Source organism: Myotis davidii, unplaced genomic scaffold (assembly GCF_000327345.1).
Source record: "Myotis davidii unplaced genomic scaffold, ASM32734v1 scaffold134, whole genome shotgun sequence".
NCBI classification, from domain to species: Eukaryota; Metazoa; Chordata; class Mammalia; order Chiroptera; family Vespertilionidae; genus Myotis; species Myotis davidii.
The window spans coordinates 6,758,165-6,781,533 of NW_006288853.1; the positions used below are offsets into that span (position 1 = coordinate 6,758,165).

Genomic DNA, 23,369 nt, shown 5'->3' on the forward strand with positions numbered 1-23,369 from the left:
TGAGCACAATTACCATATGACCCAGCAATTTCACTCCTGGGTATATATATGTAAGAAATGAAAGCGTGTGTCTATACAAAAATTTGTATATGAATGTTCATAACAGCTATTATTCATAATAGCGAAAATGTAGAAACAACTAAAATGTCTATCAACTGATAAATGGATAAATAAAGCTTATTATATCAAAACAATGAGTGTTATTCAGCAATAAAGAGGATGGAGTACTGACACATGTTACAAATGGATAAACCTCGAAAACATTATGATAAACAAATGAAGCCATTTACAAAGGGTGACATATTGTCTAATACCATTTATGTGAAAAGTCCAGAATAATTAATACACAGAGACAGAAGTTACAGTGGTAGTTGCCTAAGGCTGAAATGTTTCTTTTTTTTGCGAGGGGGTGGTGGGAAGTACTGATGGGTACAAGGTTTCTTTGGGGAGTTAGGAAAGTATTATGATATTGATGATGGTGATGATTGCACATCTTTGAATATACGGGACTGAAAACCACTGACGTGCACTTTAAATGTGTGCACTGTATGGTGTGTGAATTCAATCTGAATAAAGCTGTTATTTAAAAAATCAGATGGTGTTATAGAACTTTTAGACTTTATAGACCACTTTGCACACCTAAGAACAAAGTATCCAAGAAATTGATATATTTATTTGTAGTATTAAAGGCAGATTTATAGAGGGACACCTTGAAGAAATGTATATAATGTGAAAGTATTATTATTGCTGTTTTACTTATTATTTTCATCAAACACTAGTTTTGTTAGTTTATTCATTCCACTGTAGTCCCTATTGGTTAAATACATTACAGTATTTAGGATGAAACTCAAACAGCAATCCAATGAGGAAGAATCTATATCAGAATGTTATAGTTCACCTATCACTTGCCTCTCCATTTCAGGCATATACAACTTACTATCTATTAATATGATCATCTTTTTGGCACTTCATCAGTCCTTTGCCAGTCCATCCAGTGTGAACAAAATGAGCAATATGCCCAAAGTTTATTTGTAATTTAGTTACTTAGAGCTTAAGACATATTTACCCACAGAAATTAGCCCTTTGTACAAATGCTTTTTAATTTCCTACAATATTCCATACACTTCATGTAGCCACGTTGAAGCATTAATTAGGTAGAAAGTGGTGGACCTTTAATGAAAGAGGAGGAAGGTCTCTTTCCTGAGGATAAATCCTGGCCTGAGGTTTTGCAATTTTAGTGGGCATATTTGTCTGTTTTGTGATCATCGCGTACTTGGGAGTTAGTAGCCTTGTTCATCTTCTGTTTGTTCCCGATCATACAGCTGATATCAACCTTTAAAGAGTAAAATCTTTAAGTTATTCTCTAGCCTTCCATGTTAAAAAAGAAATGGTTCTCACTTTCTGGAGTATTTTGAAGTGTTTATTAAAACAAGTAGCAAGGGATGGAGGAAATATACTCTAAGCAGCTTCTCCATCTGACAACAGCTCTCCTATGGCTGTACTATAAACATATGATTTATAATATGAAAAAAGGAGGTTTGGTCTCTAAAAAGAAGCCATTTTAAATAGAGAATTAAGGGTTTAGATCCTTTTTCTTCAGCATCCAGCAGTGAGTTCAGGGGTGATAGTCATTAATATCTAGATCCATCACTTTTCATAAAAAATATGATTTTTTTCCTTGTAATGGTTCATTTGTCTGACTGGTTTATTTCCCACCAGAAATCACGAAATCCATTTCTTGTGACAGTATAATAGTTTTCACAACATCTGATTATAGTGGCACATAAAGAAGATTAAAGATATAGGTTAGAAAAGAAGTATAAGAAGACATTGAGAATAAACATCCTAGTAGAATTTATTTTTTAAATCTTAAAATCATAAATTTAAAAAAATAAATGCAAGCAATGGGTTGTAAATAGTTTGTTCAATATTCTCCTAAAAAATTAATTCATTAGATGAACATTTAGTTTTTACACACTTACCCATAAATTTTTCCCAAAAATGTTTTCTCCCTATTCTGACAGGAAACTTAAGGATGTTGTGCACAACCTCTGTTGAAAGACCTTTTGTTAAAATCAGCTGCCCTTAGCTTGCTACACCTTGAGTAATTAGTGATTAACAAGTTAATCACAAGTGTGAATATTATTAATGTATCTATAATTAATTTCTCTATTAACACCTTACATTTTATTATTCATTTCTCAAATTAAGAGTTTTCAAAATGACAACTAAATGGCAATTATATAATTTTTATTTAATAAGTAAAACAAAGTGCTGCTGATAATATTAATAATTCTTATATTTACTTATAACATCTTTTCATACCATTCTTTTATACATTTATTTATGTTTATACTATACTTTTTAGATGCCTTTGTGTAAAAGAAAGTGGTTGAAATGTAAAAGAAGCTACTTGGAATGTCTATAATATCATGTGTCTTTGTATGTTTACACCTGCTTGAAGGAAAGAGTAAATCATTTCCTGAGAACCCCACAGTTGTATAGCTAGTTCCACCTCTGATCTGCTCTGAAGCATTTAACCTCTCTTAACCTTGGTTTCCTTATTTAGAGGAAGTGGCTGTTGAGCCTTACCTAAATCATAAAGTGAGTGCAAGTAATTGTTTACTGCAAATTCTAAGAAAGGGTAATGGAAAATGTCAAGTATAAATGAAAGAGTTATAACTGCTTGCCTCTCTAAGGAATTGCAATTCACTCATTGAACTTCTATCATTTTTAAAACTTCTACCTTTTTTTTAAAAAAGGGTGATTTAAAGATAAGTACATAAATGAATATATATATAGTGTTTTGACTTGTTACTTTGATAGCAATTTTGAATTAATTGAAGCATACAGCTTAAACATATTTTTTATTACATTTAAATAGTAGGTTAGCCAAAATCCAGTAAATTTGGGAGTAGATTCTGTCAGGTGAATGCTAAAATGGATGTTATGTACTTTAAAGGGCTTAAACTTTTTCTTATATATTGATTCAAGATAATCTCCTTATTCATTCTAACCACTTGAACTTGGCAGGGTGTGTATGTGTGGTGGAGAGAAGAGACAATTGTAAAATTGTTTCATTAACTACATTTGCTCTAATTTATATATAGATTTTGTAAGCCAAAGTATATATGAAAGCTTCCCATTTCCTCACTTACTGATTTTCATTGAGGAAGCTTTGGGTTTTTGTTTTCTAATGCTTTTCTGAAATCAGATCTTCTATCTTTCCAGTAATAATTTCTATCAAACATTCTTTATTATGTTCATGCTCACTATTAAATTAGCACCTATTCTATTTGTATATTTACTTAAACATCCCTTCAGAAGAGGGTAGATTGTCTACAAACTACTCCAGATAGCAGGGTGCTGAATTCAGGTGATTCTTAAGCTTTGACTAATATCCTATTACTGTATCAATTTCCCACCTTAGTTCCCTCATCTATGAAATGGGAATTAATGATATTACTTACCTTGAAGGGTTGTAAAAAGTCAGTAAAAAAAAATTAAATATCCCTGGCCAGATGGCTCAGTTGGTTGTGGGTTTGATTATCAGTCAGGCACATGCCTAGGTTCTGGGTTTGATCCCCAGTCAGGGTGCGGACAGGAGACAATGAATCAATGCTTCTCTCTCACATTGATGTTTCTCTTTCTCCCTCTTTCCTTCCCCCTCTCTCTGGAATTAGTGAACATGAACTTCAGTGAGGATTGAAGAATGAATGAAGGAATGAATGTGCTTAATTTAGTGGTCTAACACATAGCAAATGTAAAAATATAATGATCTAACATAGACTTTAATATAATTTTTTAATACATGGTAAGTGTTCAGTACATGATTCACTGTACTTTTAAGGAATCATTTTCTTCTGTAAATCTATAGTGCAGATGAAAAAGTTGGGGGCTTTACAGTTAGATAACCTTATGTTCAAATTCTGATTCTGTCACCTATTAGCTATGTGACCTTGGACAACTCTATGTCTCATTTTTCCTATCTGGAAATAGAAATAATAATGTTTACTTCATCTTATTAGGAGGCTAAATGAGCAGCATATATGTAATGTCTGGCATATGATAAATATGACATGTCACCACCTCCTCTGTATACTTTCTCAGCCTTTTGCCTTGCCTCAGAACATTAAGCAACTTTTGCATAAAACCATGTCCTCTTTTTCCTGTGATACGCCCCAATGCCTAGTGAGTGCTCTGTTCACAAAGAAAACAAAGTATATGTTGACAGACTGTTTAGAACTCCTCTTCAGTTTTTTTCTAGAACTAGGCCACTTTAATTGAAAGCTGAAGTTTAAGCCAAGAGTTGTTAAAATCCCTACTCAGGTTTATACCTGATATCACATTCACCCCAATTCAAACTTGTGTATACACTTTACTTTATATACTCACATACAATAATATATACTAACTTCTATAATTGATAAAATGTCCATTTGTCTAATTATAAAGCAGAGGACAACATTCATTGACAATGTATTGGTATAATAATTATATATAAAATAATGAGATTGTGTTGGTCTAGGTTCAACCAGAAAAGCAGACCAATAAGTGAGATAGATAGAGATAGAGACAGAGATATTAAGAAAGAGTTTAAGAGAGAGATTGAGATTTCAAGGAATTGGCCTACATCATTGTGAAAAATGGCTAAGCAGTCCAAAAACCAGAGGGCATGAAACCAGAAAGGGAAGCTCACCAGCAGGCTCAAACCCCACAGGCATGGGCCAAAGCTGTCTCCCACAGATAGAATTTATTTGGTCAGGGAACCCTTGGCTATGGTTTTAAGGCCTTCCAACTGATTCAGTGTGGCCCTCCCCATTTATCCTATACTAGAGGCCCAGTGCACGAATTCGTGCACTGTGGTGTCCCTCGGCCTGGCTGGCGATTAGGGCTGATTGGGGCCGCAGGAGGTGGGCTGGGGGGAAGGGCCGAGAGAGCACACTGACCACCAGGGGGCAGCTCCTGCATTCAGCGTCTGCCCCCTGGTGGTCAGTGTGCATCATAGCCATCAGTCAACCAGTCTTTCGGTCACTTAGGCTTTTATATGTATAGATAATAAAACCCTAATATGCAAATCGAACGGTGGAACCATCGGTCGCTATGATGTGCACTGACCACCAGGGGGCAGGTTCTCAACACAGGAGCTGCCCCCTGGTGGTCAGTGCACTCCTACAGGGGGAGGGCCACTCAGCCAGAAGACAGGCTCACGGCTGGCAAGCGCAGCGGCAGTGGCGGGAGCCTCTCCCACTTCTACTGCAGGCAGGTGATGAGGAGCAAGAGCCCTGGACTGCGAGAGGGATTTCTGACTGCTGACTTAGGCCCGATCCCCAGGGGGAGCGGGCCTAAGCCAGCAGGTGGACATCCCCCGAGGGGTTTCAGACTGCGTGAGGGTGCAGGCCATGCTGAGGGCCCCCCTCCCCAGTGGATGAATTTCGTGCACCAGGCCTCTAGTCTAGAATACTTCTTTACTGGATGTCAACTGATTGGGACCTTTACTTACTACATCTTGAAAATATCTTCACAGCAGCATCTAAATTAGTGCTTGATCAAGTAACTGGAGCCAGTTAGCCTAGTCAAGTCGTCATGTCAAAACATTATCACAGCGGATAAATTTTTGTGAAAGAAATAGATAGCAACTTTTAAGTATTTGGTCTTTATTTTACATGAATTGAAAATTTTAACTTTTAATTTTTTAAGGATCTGTTATGTGCCTAGTATCCTGCTGAGAGTTTAAAGGAAATAGAGGTTTGTCAAGTTTTTTTCAAACTTAATATCTTAGGGTTCAAACACTGCCTGAAATTATTATAAGTATTGGTAGAAGATGTAGAACTTGAATTATAAATATGATTTAGATTGACAGAAATGGAGTGATCTGTTCCAGTGTATGATTAAGCATAGATTGAGGCATGGATATGTATGGTGACTAAGAGGATAAAAAAATAACAATATGAAGAGTACTAGACTGTGAGCTTTCTAAAAGTTGTTATTGTATTATTTATCCTTGCATCCTGTGATCTGGCCCAGTATCGGGGAAAAAAGTGTTTAACAACCACTTGTTATTTAAGTGGTTAAGAAATGAACAAAAACAAAATTTAAAATCTATCTGTATTATAGTGTGATCCATCATATGCATCCAGATCTGATCGTATTTGGAGTTTTGTAATACATCTCTTTTGAGACTAAGAGAAACCAAAATACTTGAACTATATCATGTAATTGGACAAGGAATAGTAAATGATTTTTTTCAGTGTTCTTGCTTTTTATGTATTTAAAATTTATGTTTAGTTATTTTGTGTTAAAGAATTATAAATTCTTTCTGGTTTGGTACCTTTTTTTTTTCTTTACCTCCCTTTTTTTAAATCCCCACGCCAGAATATATTTTTTCATTAATTTTTTTAGAGAGAGTGGAAGGGAGAGAGGTAGGGGGAGATAGAGAAAGAGAAACATCAATGTGAAAGAGACACATGGATTGGTTAGCTCCACACATACCCATGTGGGGCTGGGGATCAAATCTGCAGCCCTTGACCTGAAATCAAATCCTCGACCCTTTTTTGGTGCACAGGCCAGCACTCTAATCACTTAGTAACACTGTCCAGGGCTGGTTTGGTGACTTTCAGTGAACAAGACATCTTTACAGTTTTTCTGTAGAACAAGGAAAGCAACTGAATATAAAAGAAAATTGCTGCCGTTTTATCCTACAGAGTACAAATATTTGTTTGGGGGATTAAAAGTTTATTAGATAAAGGGTGTAAAGATTAATTAACTCTGTTATTTTTTATCTTCCTATCTCATTTGTAGGCTAGTGGTCTATTAATACATAGAAATTGCTTTATTTCCCACTGTTTCCACTTCTAAGTATTAGAAGAATGTCAATGGAACAATTAGACGTCCTTTCTCTTTTATGAGCTTTCCAAAATTTGTAAGAATTTTGGCTCTACTGCTTTTTCTCTTAGTAAAATTAATTTTTCCTGGGATTTTTGTGAGAAAAGTAAAATAATAGTTCTAGTTTATGATTTTCTTTTTAATTTGTCCTGATTTTTTAAATATCTAGTCAATTGATGACATGCAGAGATTTCCTTGTGGGGAGTAGAAGGAAGCAAAGAATATCTTACTCTGATGGCTTTTAGTGATTTTATTACTAGAAAAAATAAACATTGCTTTATTGTTTATTTCAGTCAGTAAAGTTGTCTGCAAACTAGGTAACAGAATGCAAAGTAGTGTATATACTTTTCTACTTTTTTCCAAAGAGACAATAAAAGCAGTGTTCCAGTGGAACATTTTTCTGAGTGTTTTTCTTGGGGAGTACTGGTAACTTTTATCACATGACTAGAACCCGGTGCACACAACATTCGTACACTGGTGGCGGGGAGGGGCCCCTCTCGCAGTCCAGGAACGCTCAGTGGACATCCCCCAAGAGGGTCCTTAGCACTGCCGCAGAGGTGGGAGCGGCTCCCGCCACCGCCACTGTGCTTGCCAGTTGTGAGCCCGACTTCTGGCTGAGCGGTGCTCCCCCTGGTGGTCAGCGTTCATCATAGCGACCAGTCATTCCACTGTTTGGTTATTTGCATATTAGAGTTTTATTATATAGAATTATAGATATAGTGAAAAATGTTAAGCTGAAATATGAGTCTAATTGTTGTTCCTTGAAATGTGACTAAAAATTTCAAAGTTAAACCTATTTTTCTGAGGTGACATCCAGATTTTCAGTTCATTTTAATCGAGTGGGACCCACTTTTTCCAGCAATTAAGCAAAAAGGGTATGTGGGGGTGGAAGAGCTAATATAATAGCAAAGCTAGTACATTGACTGTTTGAGTATTTTATTCCATCTGTCAAAGCTTATCTGGGATTAAGAATTTGGCACAAATAGATGTAGTTCTTTTTTTGTTTTCTTTACAAAGAAGTAAATTATAGAATAGAACTGTCCTAAAATAAAGGAGTGAAATGTCAGAAAGATGGAAAGGGGAAAAAAAAGCCCACATTATTTTTAAAAGAATAGTAACTCAATGTGAAAATAATGATTATATTAATGACTATTCACTTACTTTTTCCTGTCTTCGGTACTTTCTGAAAAGGAGCTTGTAAGAACTTGATCAGAACCAATATACTGATTAAACATTTTAATGCCTGTTTTGTTTGTTCATGGTAAGCCAGTTATAACTAATTGCTCAGTGTAGATGTGATGTGTTACACAAAAATTAAGCAACATATAATCATGCATGATTAAAAGAAGGATATACCTTACCTTGAACAAATAATCATTATTTTAGTAAATTTCAACTAATAGACTTGTTGACAAGAAAACATGAAAGATACTTTAGACAAATAAATTTAAAAATTTCAAATTAACCTACAATTACCTGCATTTGGAACATGTCATTCACTAGAATGTGGAAATAGGCAGTCATTCTACTTATCAACAGCTTCTAAAGTACTGAATTTATGATATAAAAGCTTTGTGGTGCTGCCTTTTTCAGAATTGTTAATGATTTGCTGTTTCTTACAGAATTTTTAAAGTCAGTTCATAATTGATCAACACATATTGATCAATTATGGGAAGAAATGAGGTTAGGCACACAAACTTTATTTTTATTTCAACATTATAAAACCATGAATTTATAAATAGATATGAAAACACACTCCTTTGGATATATATCAGGAAATTTATATATGAGAGCTTAATGTTTTTCCAGGACAGTAATAATAATTCTATTCAGGTGTTTTCTAGAACAGTCTCTTGTGGCAAGTTGATTCTGAGAGGACATTTTTATCTTAATTCTAGTTTATGTTATGACTGGCCACAGTTTTAATATGTACATTTGATTTTAACTGCCATATACTATACTTTTAGTGGTTATAATTGAATAGCTCTTAAATAAAAATTTCATTTTGAACTAGTAATAGATAAATTTCTGGTTTGCTTCTTGCCATAGACTATTAAGAACTTTATCCAATTTTTAAGGTTACTATAACTTCTAAAATTTTCAGAAATGATAGTGGTAATGTCCTCAAAAAAAGGAAGTGTCTAGCCCAGCCGACATGTCTCAATAGTTGAGTGTTGACCTATGAATCGGAAGGTCACGGTTCGGTATCCGGTCAGGGCACATGACCGGGTTGTGGGCTGGAACCTCAGGGCGTGCAGGAGGTAGCCGATCAATGATTCTCTCTCATCATTGATGTTTCTATCTTTCCCTCTCCCTTTCTCTCTGAAATCAATAAAAATATATTTTTTAAAAAAGGAAGTGTCTAGGTTTTACGATAAATAAAAATTAGAAACACTTTTAAGCCTTGAATTTTAGAGATGTGTATAAATAGATACTTAATAAAATGTACTAATTTTCAAATTGTCCTCATTTTGCAATTATTTTACTTTGATTAATTGCACTACCGTATGGACAGGTGATTAGTCTCATGGTAAAAGAGATATGTTTAACTAAAATTCAAGCATTCTTATAAATCTTTCAGAAAATCACACAAATTAGATGATTTCTTAAAAGGTAAAAAAGTTATTACATTTTAAAAGTATCAACACATGGTATGATTCAGATATTTCATTGAATTTTTTTAAACAAAAAAAGTCTAACAAGCAAATAGCTAATTTGTTCAGCATTTAAGATGCAATTCTATAGGACTAAGAACATACATCCCATCTCTTTGACTGTGGCTCTAATTACCTCAGTTTGGACTGATCAATATTTGATCTTTTTCCTACTGTGCAAACATGTTACTTTGACTCTGTCTCTTTCTCTTCCTTTTGGATAATTTACGGCCATGTTGGAATGGTTCATTTTGTTTGTTCTCTCTGGCTACAGGCCAGGGGTCTCTTATTAGTATAATGCAGTTCATTGATGTGAATTTGTTGATCTCCTGGGTAGTTTTTCACAAATTTAAGGCAATTAAAAGCTTTTATATGGCATTTCACTTGAAGTTATTAGTGGTCTTTCAGTGATTTTGCTTTTGAAAATTACTTCATCATTTTATGGTTATTTCCTTTCCTTCTCATTTCTCTCCTGTCCCCAACCTATAAAATCCTAGAAAAAAGGATTGAAACAACCATTTCATTGATTAATTTCATAAAAAATAACAACTTATAAACTTGTAATTTAATAACTTAATAATATTTTAATTAACACAATTTTTATAGAACTAATGAAATTTGGGGGTTTGTTTTTATAATACATGTTTGTTTTAAGCTTATGGATATTCATAATAGAAGCCATAATGAATTTAGAGAACAAGGACAAGAATTGAATCTAAAAATTAGTAATTGCTATAAAACTTAACATACACACATATATTAGACTTTTGGTTTTTAAAGAGGCAGAACTCTTTCTAAATTGGAGCTTTATTAATATCTTAAAATTTTCTCATACCTAGCATATGTCCATATTTTTGTTTTGTTTTTTTTTAGCTTTTCCAGTGAATGGATCTTTCTTTAGTACATCAGAAATACGAATGTTAAATAAAGACCTTCTTAGTCTTAGAAATGCTATAGCATTGATTAAATAAAAAAAAAATCCTTTGGCTTCATTTATATATATTGGAAATCATTGGTACCATTTCTCTATTCTTTCCCCATTTTAAAATTGTGTATTGGAGTTGTTTTCCTGGTGTTTGTCAATGGCATAGTTTCTATTACAGTACTTGATTCAACTTGTTTCATTAGTGTACTAATGAAACCATCAGTAGAGTACATTTGTGGTAACTTGGAAACAATTTAAAGCATTGGCAATAAGTTTATGAAATGTCATTCATTTATAGAAAGTCTTAATGTTTTATACTTTTTATTTTTAAATATTTGTGAAAATAGTGTTTATTATGAACTTAACTTCATGCGATGTAAAGGCAAGAATATACCATATTGGTTCAGAGGAAATGTCTTAGAATTGAACTATCAGGATATAAATCCAAGTTTTATTACTGACTAGCTGTGTGATCTTGAGCAAGTTAAATTCTAATTTCACTTTCTTCATTGACAAAATGGGGATGACAATACCTATCTTGTAAGAATAAAACGAGATAATATATGTAAGTTGCTAGCAAGGTCTGTAGCCCACAAGAAACATTCATCAAATGTTTGCTAAGGAGATATTTTTATTATTTGACAGACTCTATGTTAAATTTTATATATGTTTATTCCAAAATTAAGTCAAAGAAATGTCAAAGAGAGAAGCTGAATCCCAATAAAAAATATACATAAAAGAAATAACACATTTAACAAGTTGTTTATTTGGTTCTTTATAGAGACAGTTCTTTATAGTTCTTTGGACTTAGAACTATGTACAATGCAACCTCAGAATTTTGAAAAGGTAGTTAACTCTTGCATTTATGATTGAGTTATATTGAGTAAATAGCACCTGCCTGTTGCTTGGCTGTTCAGGAACACCTTAGGGCAGAGATTTTCAACTGGTGTGCCACAAGAATTTTTAAAACATGCAGTACCTGACTATTTAGTCAGGGGCACTGACCTTTTTTCCCTTGGATTGTCAAGTTAAAAAAAAAATGACAACAGCCAATACAACAATAGCCATCCAGTGTGAATAAATTAAAATTACACCTATATTTTTGTCAAATGGGCAAAAAATATATGTTTTGGTGTATCACAGGATTTTAGTAATTACTTTGTGTGCCATGAGATAAAAAAGGTAGAAAATCCCTGCCTTAGAAAGCTGACACATTCTTATTTATACAAGAAGTAAAATGATTTAATTCAAATGATATGATCAGAAGCTCCAGGTTTGATTTTTGTGACTCATAAGTGACTTTTATTCATGTAACATAGGAAATACTTAACTTTCTTTTTGAAAAATATTGCTTTATCTAAATTAAATGAATATTTCTGAGTGAATTTTATTATTGTTCATTGCAATGACCTGGCTCTGAAATGCACAAAACTATTCTCTGCCTCTTCCTCTAAGCAAATCTTTAAGGGAGAGTTTAATTTAAAAATCTTTTTTAAGTCCAAAAAAGGCCTTTTCTTGTCTAGTTTCTACTTACCTCTTACCTGTCTTTATACGGTGTTCTTTGTGTTCCAAACACACACACTTTCAGGTTTATTCTCTGCTAGATCAACGCTTTCACATTTCTGCCTTCCTTTACGTAGTTATCTCTACTGTTCCACCAGAGTTCGTCTGTCATCACTTTCTAACTTGGTCAGTTTCATTTAAAATATTCTCTATCCTAAATCCATGTGGCATTTACTGTTTCAAATATTAAGTGAGTCCATACTATATGCTAGATGCCAGATATACAACAGGATCAGAAAACCTTGTTTCCAGGAAACTGTCATCCTAGAGAGTCAGGGGAATGGGTAGAGCATGATAAAGAATCCTATCCTATATAATCCTACATAATAAAAACGTAATATGCAAATCGACCAAACAGCCAAACAGTGGAACGGCCATCTGGACGACCATCTGGGACCAGCTATGACATCCACTGGCACCAGGCCAGCCAAGGCAGGTACGATGCAATTGGTTGGGGGCCCGGCCATCGCCCCACAGAGGGAGGCCCAGGCTATCGACTGACAGGATGCAGCGGGTGGGCGGGGTCTCCCTCTGCAAGGGAAGCCCGGGTCCTGGGTGCCAGCAGCCAGGAGAAGGAATGTCTACTCTTGCATGAATTTCATGCATCGGGCTCTAGTTATATATACACTGAGTGGCCAGATTATTATGACCACCTGACGTTTGTAGGCAAATTAGCTATAATTTCCCGCTGAAGTTGCTAAAGGGCCAGATCATTATAAACGTCTGAATAGCACAACATACCTAAGTATCGTTGCTGATCAGGTTCATCCCCATAACCGTCAAACCTCACAGAACTGGACAGTGCTATTCATCAGGCATGGTGTCAGATTCCTCGCATCACCTTTCAACATCTCGTGAAGTCAATAACAAGAAGAATTGCCACAGTATTTAAGGCAAAAGGTGGCCCAACGAAGTACTGATGGGGTGGTCATAATAATCTGGCCGATCATCATAATCTGGCCACTCAGTGTATAGTTCATATATTCAGGTGGAAGTAAGCACTTTATAGAATAATCCAGGGAATCAATAAGAGCTTGACTGGCAGGGATTGGGGGTACTCTCTTTTAAACAGGATACTCTTGGAAGGTCTCTTTATTGAAAGTACTTTTGAGAGACGGAAATTATTTCAGGGGTATATCATGCATATATTTGAAATAGCACTATTCTAGGCAGATGAAACAGAGAATACAGCATGCTTGATGTTTAGAGGGGAGGGAATGTTTTGTGGCCCTAAAAACAGTGGTTAGCATATAATGCGTGGTCAGTAATTATTTGTTGAATGACAGGCTGATATTTGAAACATCGGCCTAGAGCATTGTTTTATTTTCTTTAAAACAAACTATTTATTGCTATTTTGATTGTCTTAAGCCTCTGCCTTTCAAACTAGCTTTAAAAATATCAGGGATATGTCACATCTTGGATGTAAAATTGTGCAACTAATTATTAGAGTTTTATCTGAAAATTTAATTCAGAAGTCCCATGGTTCTTTAAAATGGATGACCAATAAATTTTAACTTGATTTATCCTCAGACCCCTTGTCTTCCTACCACCACCACATCCCAGTTTTGAAGTGACTGCTCTTTTCTGTCGTTCAGGAATGGATACTCTGAGGCCTGTTCCAAAGAAAAGTTGTACGTTATCATTCAGTTAGGCTTTGGACATTTTATTACTGTCTTATACTCCTACTAAGGTGAAGCAGATCCAGTTTGGTGTATATACCTGTCCTACCAGCCCCAAACAAACAAAAGTAAATAGCTTTCCTTTCCATACTGCTTTCAGAAACACTCATCTACCTCACCTTTATGTGCAGCCCACAGACTAGTGGTTCTTCCCTAACTGCAGAGTTCTTCTGATCAGTTAAGACTTAATGTGGGAATTAAAAGAGTTTTTTTTCCTCTTTAAACATACACATATATAGTCTACCTTAACATATTTTATAAAGCAATTTTTCCCAAACTATGTTCCACGGGAAAAGAGTTTCATATCCAAATTGCCTAGAACATGTAAGGATAGGCAATAACTGAACAGATTTTTTTGCTGTGGGACAAAACTTTTTTTTCACAGGAATTCTTTTTATACCAGAAAGAACAGAACACAGTTTGGAAAACACTAGTACAAAAAGATCAGCTCTTTGCAGTCAAAATGAAACATTTTCACTACTACAATAAGGCACACATAAAGTCTGCAAGGTTTTTTGTTTGTGCCTTTTCCTCTGTGCAGTTGTCCCTTTAGGGTGACATGATGTGATGTGGTTGTTCTTTTAATCCTTTTATTCTAAGAATTACGAACAGGTTTAAAAAAAATACTTAAAATAAAACTGTAGTGATTAGTCCTGGTCGTTTCCATTTTACTGAGAATGCCTTTGTCAGAAATTATGTCATCACAATGGACTGTTAGCCAGGAAGTTCTGTCTAGCAGATGAATGAATTAAGAGTAGTGAGTTTCTAATAAAAGACACTATTGTAATATTGAAATACTACTGATGGGGCTGCCAATTTTCTGTCCTTAAATTTATAGAGCATGTTCTGTGATTAAAGTAAGGAATACTTAGAGTAAGTCCTTAGAGTAAACCAACTATAAACTTGAGAAACCAGAAATAGAAAATGATATTTCCTTTTAACAATGCCATTTAACTTCCCAATTTCTCTTGGTTCAGCTGCCAGACACTTGTTCCTTTGTCTCAAAAACTGTTAGCAAAAAAAACAAACAATAAATATACTTTACTCAGCTAACATCTGATTTTATCTGCACATTGATTTCATTTTAAAATTTTTCTCACTGTCTTAGTCTGAATGGTTTATGTAGCCCTCTATTATTATTGTCAGAACAGAGACGTTGATTTTTTTATTTTTGGAAGGAAAGAAATCCTGACAGCACTTCATTTAATAGTTTCTTTCCTATTTAAAATGAGGAATATTTCATATACATTTCAGAGTCCTCCCTCAATACTTTTTTTTTTTCTTTTGTAATTCCCATTGCAGTAGCATAATGCCTTGCAAACATGTATTCCCTTTATGGCTGGTGTAGAGCTTTACAGATCCACTATAATGAATGATGATTTGGGACTCATACATTGTCTAAGTTAAATATAACTCTCCTGCTGTTTCATCTACTTTCTTAGCTATTTGAAGTTACTAATCTTCATTACTCTTTATAATTAATAGTAACTTCAGTATGCATTATCTTCTGTAGTAAACATAGAAATGTTTCTGTAATATTTCTCCCCAAGTCTTAGCTTCCTCACTAATAATAAAATATGTTATCTGTACTAGGGTTTTATTGTACAATAATTACAGCATTTTCTTATGCTATGTCATAGCCTGTTAAGTAAAAATAAATGGGTACTTAGAATGGAAAATGAAATTATCCTGTTGCTTGAAATAGCTTAACTCAGGCTTTATTACAGGTTGCATATGGTATCTGTTAGAACTTTAAACCTATCTTGGTTGTTGAATTATTATGTGGATTAACTGTTGCATTTGAAAGTTCTTGACTTTAAAAGGATATGTCTGTTTTAAATCTTATACAAATACATTACAGGTTTTGAGAACAGACTAATCTCTCTGTAGTGTGTCTTTTTTATTTATTGATTGTATTTTTATACCAAAACTCCAAAACCTAAGCATCAAAAAATTTAAAACATTTCTTCGGATTGTATTATGATATCATTAATATATTTCTTAAATTAGATAAAGTCGGTCTAAATTTTCTTTTAATCCTCACCCAAGGATATGTTTTTTAAATTGATTTTTAAAAACAGAGGAAGGCCTTCGTACCTGAAACTATACTGTACCTGAACTCTAATTGAAAAATTTAAAAAAATTTTATTAAAGCAAAGAGAGGGGGGGGGCATGGGGGGAGGAGAGAGAAAGAGAAACATTGATGTGAGAGAGAAACATCCATCTGCTGCCTCCTGTATATACCCTGACTAGGAATGGGACCCAAACCCTAGGTATGTACCTGACTGGGAATTGAACCCATAACCTTTGTTGCACAGGATGACATCCAACCAGCTGTGCCATCCAGGCAAGGGAAAGTCTGTCTAAATTATTAACCTCTTGTTGGAAACATGAAAAAATGTTTTTGACAATTTGGAAAATTTAGAAGTTATACAGCATATTAAGAAAAATCTCTTATTATGGGACTCTCAGGAAAAATAAAACTTTTTTAATAGTACATATGAAGAGCTTTTCTAAAATTCTATAGATCAATCTATAGAGTTTAGGAAAATAAAGTTTTGGAAAAGTGTAGAGAGAACACATTTTCTCTTAACACTACCAAATTTTCTGAAAGTAAATTCAGTAAGTGATGTATATTTCATATCTAAGTTCAAAAATCCAAATCATTTTGTATTTTGGCCACCAAGTAGTGTGTTATAATTAAGTCATACTTGAGTCATCCACTTCAGAATGAATGAACAAGATCATTTCTTGCCATTCATAAATGTAACTTTCATAGTATGATTCAAATTTGCTATGATCTTAGGTAGTGAATGTGTCTAATCAACCATCTAGCATTCAATATGAAATATTTAGTGTTTTTTTTACAGCTTATGAAATAGTAGTTGCCCTTCTGAAATGGTAAGAATTATTCTTTTTGAAAAATTATTTTTAAGCCCTGACTGGTATGACTAAGTACTTAGAGCATCGGCCCATGCACCAAAGGGTGGCAGTTTCCATTCCTGGTTAAGGGAACATACGTAGGTTGAAGTTTTGATTCCTGGCCCAGGTAGGTTGGAGCAAGTGTGAGAGACAACCAATCAATGTGTCTCTCTCACATTGATGTTTCTCTCTATCTCCATCTCCCGGCCCCCTCTCTCCCTTTCTCCCTTCCACTCTCTCTAAAATAAAAATCAATACCAGAACCGGTTTGGCTCAGTGGATAGAGCGTCGGTCTGCGGACTCAAGGGTCCCGGGTTCGATTCTGGTCAAGGGCATGTACCTTGGTTGCGGGCACATCCCCAGTGGGGGGGGTGCAGGAGGCGGCTGATTGGTGTTTCTCTCTCATCGATGTTTCTAACTTTCTATCCCTCTCCCTTCCTCTCTGTAGAAAATCAATAAAAATAAAATAAAATAAAATAAAAATCAATGGGAAAAAATTCCTAAGGAGAGGATTAACAAAAAAAAATTTTTTTTAATTGCCTTTAAATGAGAACAGGAGACTAAAACTGATTAACCTTAAGCTTAGAGATAGACATAAAAGAAAGATGATTCCCACATAAAATTTAGGATAAAAACAAGTTTTTATTAGCATATGCATATTTTATGGATTTAAGGATTTGTGATAGTCTCAAAGCTGTCTTTTTTAATTCTAATACAGTGATGACTCAAAATTCATCAAATAAACATGAAAAATTTGAATGAAAAGTCTTCAGAAATTTCTATCTAATGTGATTATTTTATCTTTGTTTATTTTTAAACAAAGACTCTCTATTACTATTTACCCATATTTGCCAGTCATTTGTAGGTTTTCAGTTGTATCAGTATATTTTTCCTCCCCTCCCCCCCCCCACGGTTATTAGAAGCCTAAATGCAAATCTCTTTGTGCAGTTTATAGCATACATTTAAGGTTTACTCTGTTTTCTTCTTTACCACTAACTTTCAATCCTGGAATAGTCCTTTTTACTTCCTTCTAAACCACCTTAATCCTTAAGGAATTAAGAAAAGCATAAATAAAATACTAATAAAACTCAATGAAATGTTCTTGGAAAGAAATTACATTGTTATTTGAGAACATATAGATCCTAAATGTATTTTAAGAGAAAAATCATAAGCAAAACTTCCTAAAGGATGTTTGCTGAACCTAAAAGGACTGTTGCTTTTATGATTAATCTGAATTGGAGTATTCATATCGACACCCAAAGATTCTTGTACACATGTGTTACTTGGATGCTTCCAAAATTATATATCTAAAGTATTTTTACTAAATGAGCAGTGACTTAAGAAAAATTTCAGGAATATACATAAACTATATTTTATACAAGACACTCATCCTGTATCCTTTGTGTTGTAGTTTTGGGAAATTTTCATCTTTGAAAGATCAGTATGTGAATGTGCATCTGTAAAATAATAATCTACAAACAGTTTAGGGATTATTATTAAGAGAGTTTTACTGTATATTCATACCCATCATACATTGAAAGACTATTTCATGAACTTTTAATCATTTTTATGTAGAGATATAGAAGAAGTTCAAAAGATAACTTACCTTTAAATAAGTACTTATATTTAAATGTCTTGTATGCTTAATTTATTCCTATTAAAGGTTTAATGTGTGCCTGATACATTTCTAGGCGCTGAAAATACAGCGGTGACCAACAAAATTAAAAAATTATTGTCTCCAAGGAGTTTACATTTTAGTGGGTAAAAACTTTAAACAAAAGATACAGTATACTAGATAATAAGTGTGGAGAAAAATAAAACAGAAAAGGAGATAAGGAAAGCTGGGGCCTGAAAAGAGGGGTTACACTTTCAAATAGGATCATTAGGTAACATGTTAAGTAAAATTTGAAGAAGTTAAAGGAGCCAGAGATTAAGGAGTAAACGATCTAAACACATGGAATAGATAGTAAGTATAAAGGCTATGCTGGCAGCATAGCATCTTTAAGAAACACAGAGGCTGATAGGGCTGGAATGGAGTGAACAAGGAAAAGTAGGAGATATAGCCAATGAGAAAGAGCTAAGGGGCATATTACATAAGACTTTACTGGTCATTGTGAATTCTATTTTTGCTTTTTAATCATTCTTTTAATTTTCAATTACAGTTGACATATTAGTTTCTGGTGTACACCCCAGTGATTAGACATTACATAATTTACTAAATGATCATCTGGATGTATCTCACGCCCATATGACACCATGCATAGTTATTAGAATATTATTACTATACTAGAGGCCCAGTGCACGAAATTCGTGCACAGGCAGGGTCCCTAAGCCTGGCCAGCCATCAGGGCCCATCAGGGCCTTCTGACTGCCAGCTGGGACCTCCCTTCCCTGGCTTCCAGCTGGGCCTTTCTTTGTTCCGCACCGTCCCCTGGTGGTCAGCACACGTCATAGCAAGCGATCAATCTCCTGGTTGAACTCCTGTGGGGACAATTTGCATATTAGGCATATATATGTATTCATATTCCCAATGCTGTGCTTTACATACCCATGACTATTCTGGAACATCCAATTTGTACTTCTTAATCACTTCACCTTTTTATACTCATTTCACCAAACCTCCTCCCATCTGGCAACCATCAAAATGTTCTCTGTATCTATGACTGTTTCTGTTCTGCTTGTTCATTTATCTTGTTTTTTAGATTCAATTGTTGATAAGTATATATTTATTGCCATTTTATTCATATTTTTTATCTTTTTTTCTTCTTCTTAAAGAAGACCTTTTAACATTTCATAAAATTCTGATTTAGTGATGATGAACTCCTTTAGCTTTTTCTTATCTGGGAAGCTCTTTACCTATCCTTTAATTCTAAATGCTAGCTTTGCTGGGTAGAGTAATCTTGGTTGTAGGTCCTTCCTTTTTCATCACTTTGAATATTTCTTACCAATCCTTTCTGCCTGCAAAGTTTCTGTTGAGAAGTCAGCTGACAGTTTTATGGGAACGTCCTTGTAGGTAAATTTTTCTCTTGCTGCTTTTAAGTTTCTCTCTCTGTCTTTAACCTGTTGTATTTTAATGATGCTGTGTCTTGGTGTGGGCCTCTTTGAGTTCTCTTGTTTGGAACTATTTTTTTACCCTGAATGAAAAAAAAGCCTTGTGTAGAGGGGAAATGCAACATAACATTGTAGTAGGGTTATTCTGGCTGCTATGTGAACAAGGAACTTAATGGCTCAAAGATAAAAGTAGGGAGATCAAGTTGGAGACCACTGCAATTATTCAGGTGAGAGATATGGTGGCTTGGACTGGGTTATTGGCAGTGGAAGCGGTGTAAAGCAATCAGGTTCTGAACATAGTTTGCAGATAGATATAATAGAATTTGCTGTTGTATTGGAAGTAAGGTATGAGAGAAAGAAATGAGTCAAGGATGGAACTTCCACTAACTGAGATGGGGAAAATGGGGGGAATCTAGTCTAGTTTTATATAAATTATGGAAAGTGTCCTATGGCTAATATAGTCTTTTGTCCATAGTGAGTGAGTGGTAGGTATGATTGACTTAATTTGATATTTCCCTTTGTCTCAGCTTAATTTAGATTTAGGTTTTAATAAACTTCTGTTTATAATGAATGGATTTCTTTTTAAGTTCACTGATTTCATTATTTATGTTTTAAAATGGATTACAAAGCACATTAATGGAAACACAACTTGAAGTTCTTACTAGCATTACAAAAAATAAGCATATATAATGTTTTTTGTCTCACTAACATATTTGTGCACCCTCCCCCTACTTGGCAAACTTGTTTGAAAGTATAGTGTTACACGTTATGTCATGGGTGTACCGGAGCACATGTGTTCAATACAGTTCATAAATGGAAGCAGCTGGTTTCCTGTGCCTTTATGAGATGGTAAGAACACAGTTGAGATCTTCAAACTTCAGAATTCACTGGATTCTATTTCTATCTTGTTTAATCATGCTGTGACTTCAATTAGTACAAATGTGTAACAAGCTACCTTAGTGGCTTAAAATTTTATTTTGTTTTAACAGTTGAAATGCTAAACCTGGTTAATGTTCTTTCCTCCTGCCTTGTCCCAACTCACCCATCCTACCTCTTAAAAAAGAACATTGCACCTTTGGTCTCAGTTTTATACTTGATTCTGAAAAGGCCTTGGCAAGGGGAAAAAAGTTATCATCTCAAAGGGAAAAGCTGAATTCATACACAGGAACTGCAGGATTACTTTGGCGTTTTACTAGTCCCCTGTAACACTCGCAAGTCCCATAAATACCTAATGGAAAAACAGCAGAAAATGAGATCTGCAGCAGCCTTTTGAGATCGAATTTATGTTGCTGAACAGTTTTTTGAGGCTCAGTGTAAAGGTCAAAAGAAAGTGGATAGATTAAAGTTGCTGATTTTTGCAAACGTAAGGCCACATTTAAAGGTTTCTCTTTCTATAGCAAGAAAATTTCAAGATAAATGCCTTTGCTTCGTTAGCTGAAATGTCATGTCTTTATTTTATATCTGTTACTTGAGGCATTTAGTGACTTAGTAGTATTTACATGCACTAAGTAAAATCCTCAGTCCAATTTAATAATTCCAGATAAAAAAACTAATTTATGAATTTAAGATCTTCCCAAAAACCACAAGTGTGAACATGAAGTTATGGATTATTTAGATCTTCAGGAATTCCCTTGTATCTATGATTTTACAGTCCAGATTGTTAGTCATTAATACTTAGAATCATGCTGTTACTTAGAATCCAAAAGAATAGAATTCACTTATTATATTTAATGCTGCATTGTAATAAAAAATTTTCATGGAAATTACCCAAGTAATTTTATGTTAGTGTAATAATATATTAAATCGATTTTATCTCTAGGAAGTGGGATTATGGGCAACTTCAACTTCCTATTTTATGTTTTTCTCTATTTGAATTATTCATGACAAATATTTATTTCATAAGGACAATATTAATTTTCATTATACATTTTTGTTTAAAATGATATGTTAAACATTAACTGATCTTGTATTGCCCCAGGTTCACAATTTATATGAAGTTATTGAGTTTGCAATCTCAATTCATTTCCATTTAATATAACATCTTTATGGAACTAGATATAGGTCACATATCACAGTCACTGACAGCCAGTTCTCAAACCCAGGTACCCCATCTTTTTTCCTTTATACCACATTTTCTCATTATTTCTTACTACACTGTATAGGCAATTTCCTCCTCTTAAATTTTTGTATTTTATTACACTGTTAAAGTACAACTACACCTCTCTTCTCAACTGCCTTTTTCCATTCAGTACAATTTCTACTCAAGGTCCCCAAGTGGTCAATGATTCTGATGGGGGAGAGGGAGAAGGTGGTGGTGTAGCTAGTGGTATTAAAAGGCCCTTAGGAAAGTAGTTAGAGGTACCGTGATGACTCTTACAGAGAGCCTTCTCTCACCTTCGCCTCAAGACAAACGCTGTGCCTTAACTGACTTCTTGCCATTTTTATATTTGAGGCCACCCTTTAGGGACATCTTTGGACTATTTTTGATGTTGAGGTGAAGAATGCAAATAAAATAAACTTTTTAGTTGAAAGTAAATGCTGTTATCTTCAATTACATTTTAAACAATTGTTCTATTTTATAACTCTAACTTAAGAACATCATGATGTTACTTAGATTTACATTTTTTAAAAAAAATTTGTAAAATCTGGACTTACTGGAATTTGAAAGATTTTGTGATTTTTTTGGAGTTAAGACATTCACTTTATTTTTTGTTTGTTTCCTTGATTGTTTTTAACCTTTTTTTAAAATTAAATCTTTATTGTTCAGATTATTACAGTTGTTCCTCTATTTTCCCCCTATAGTTCCCTTCCACCCAGTTCCCACCCCACCCTCTGCCTTATCTGTGAAGCTCTTAGAGTCAATCCACTCCCTTTCTATGCCCCTGATTCTATTATATTCACCGGTTTATTCTGTTCATCAGATTATTTAGTCACTTGATTTTTAAATTCACTTGTTGATAGATGTGCACTTGTTGTCCATAATTTGTCTCTTTACCTTTTTCTTCTTCCTCTTCTTAAAGGATACCTTTCAGCATTTCATATAATACTGGTTTGGTGGTGATGAACTCCTTTAGCTTTTTCTTATCTGTGAAACTCTTTATCTGACCTTCAATTCTGAATGATAGCTTTGCTGGGTAAAGTAATCTTGGTTGTAGGTTCTTGCTATTCATCACTTTGAATATTTCTTGCCACTCCCTTCTGGCCTGCATAGTTTCTGTTGAGAAATCAGCTGACAGTCATATGGGTACTCCCTTGTAGGTAACTGACTTTTTTTCTCCTGCTGCTTTTAAGATTCTCTCTTTGTCTTTTGCTCTTGGCATTTTAATTATGATGTGTCTTGGTGTGGTCCTCTTTGGATTCCTTTTGTTTGGGGTTCTCTGCGCTTCCTGGACTTGTAAGTCTATTTCTTTCACCAGGTAGGGGAAGTTTTCTGTCATTATTTCTTCAAATAGGTTTTCAATATCTTGCTCTCTCTCTTCTTCTGGCACCCCCATAATTTGTATGTTGGTACACTTGAAGTTGTCCCAGAGGCTCCTTACACTATCTTCATATTTTTGGATTCTTTTTTCATTTTGTTTTTCAAGTTGGGTGTTTTTTGCTGCTACGTATTTCAAATCTTTGAATTGATTCTTGCAATCCTCTAGTCTGCTATTGGTACTCTGTATAATATTCTTTATTTCTATCAGTGTA

The 23,369-nt window shown here is 34.4% G+C and overlaps 1 protein-coding gene and 1 long non-coding RNA gene across 2 annotated transcripts in view; both read left to right on the forward strand.

Annotated features, from left to right (window-relative positions):
* Window positions 1–23,369, forward strand: part of ADK (adenosine kinase) — a 330,393-nt gene that overhangs the window by 281,666 nt on the left and 25,358 nt on the right. The window lies entirely within an intron of this gene.
* LOC107182686 lies at window positions 2,322–11,327 on the forward strand. The gene is made up of 3 exons (XR_001513400.1): window positions 2,322–2,604; window positions 3,684–3,814; window positions 11,246–11,327. It is a non-coding gene; the product is annotated as an uncharacterized LOC107182686 (long non-coding RNA).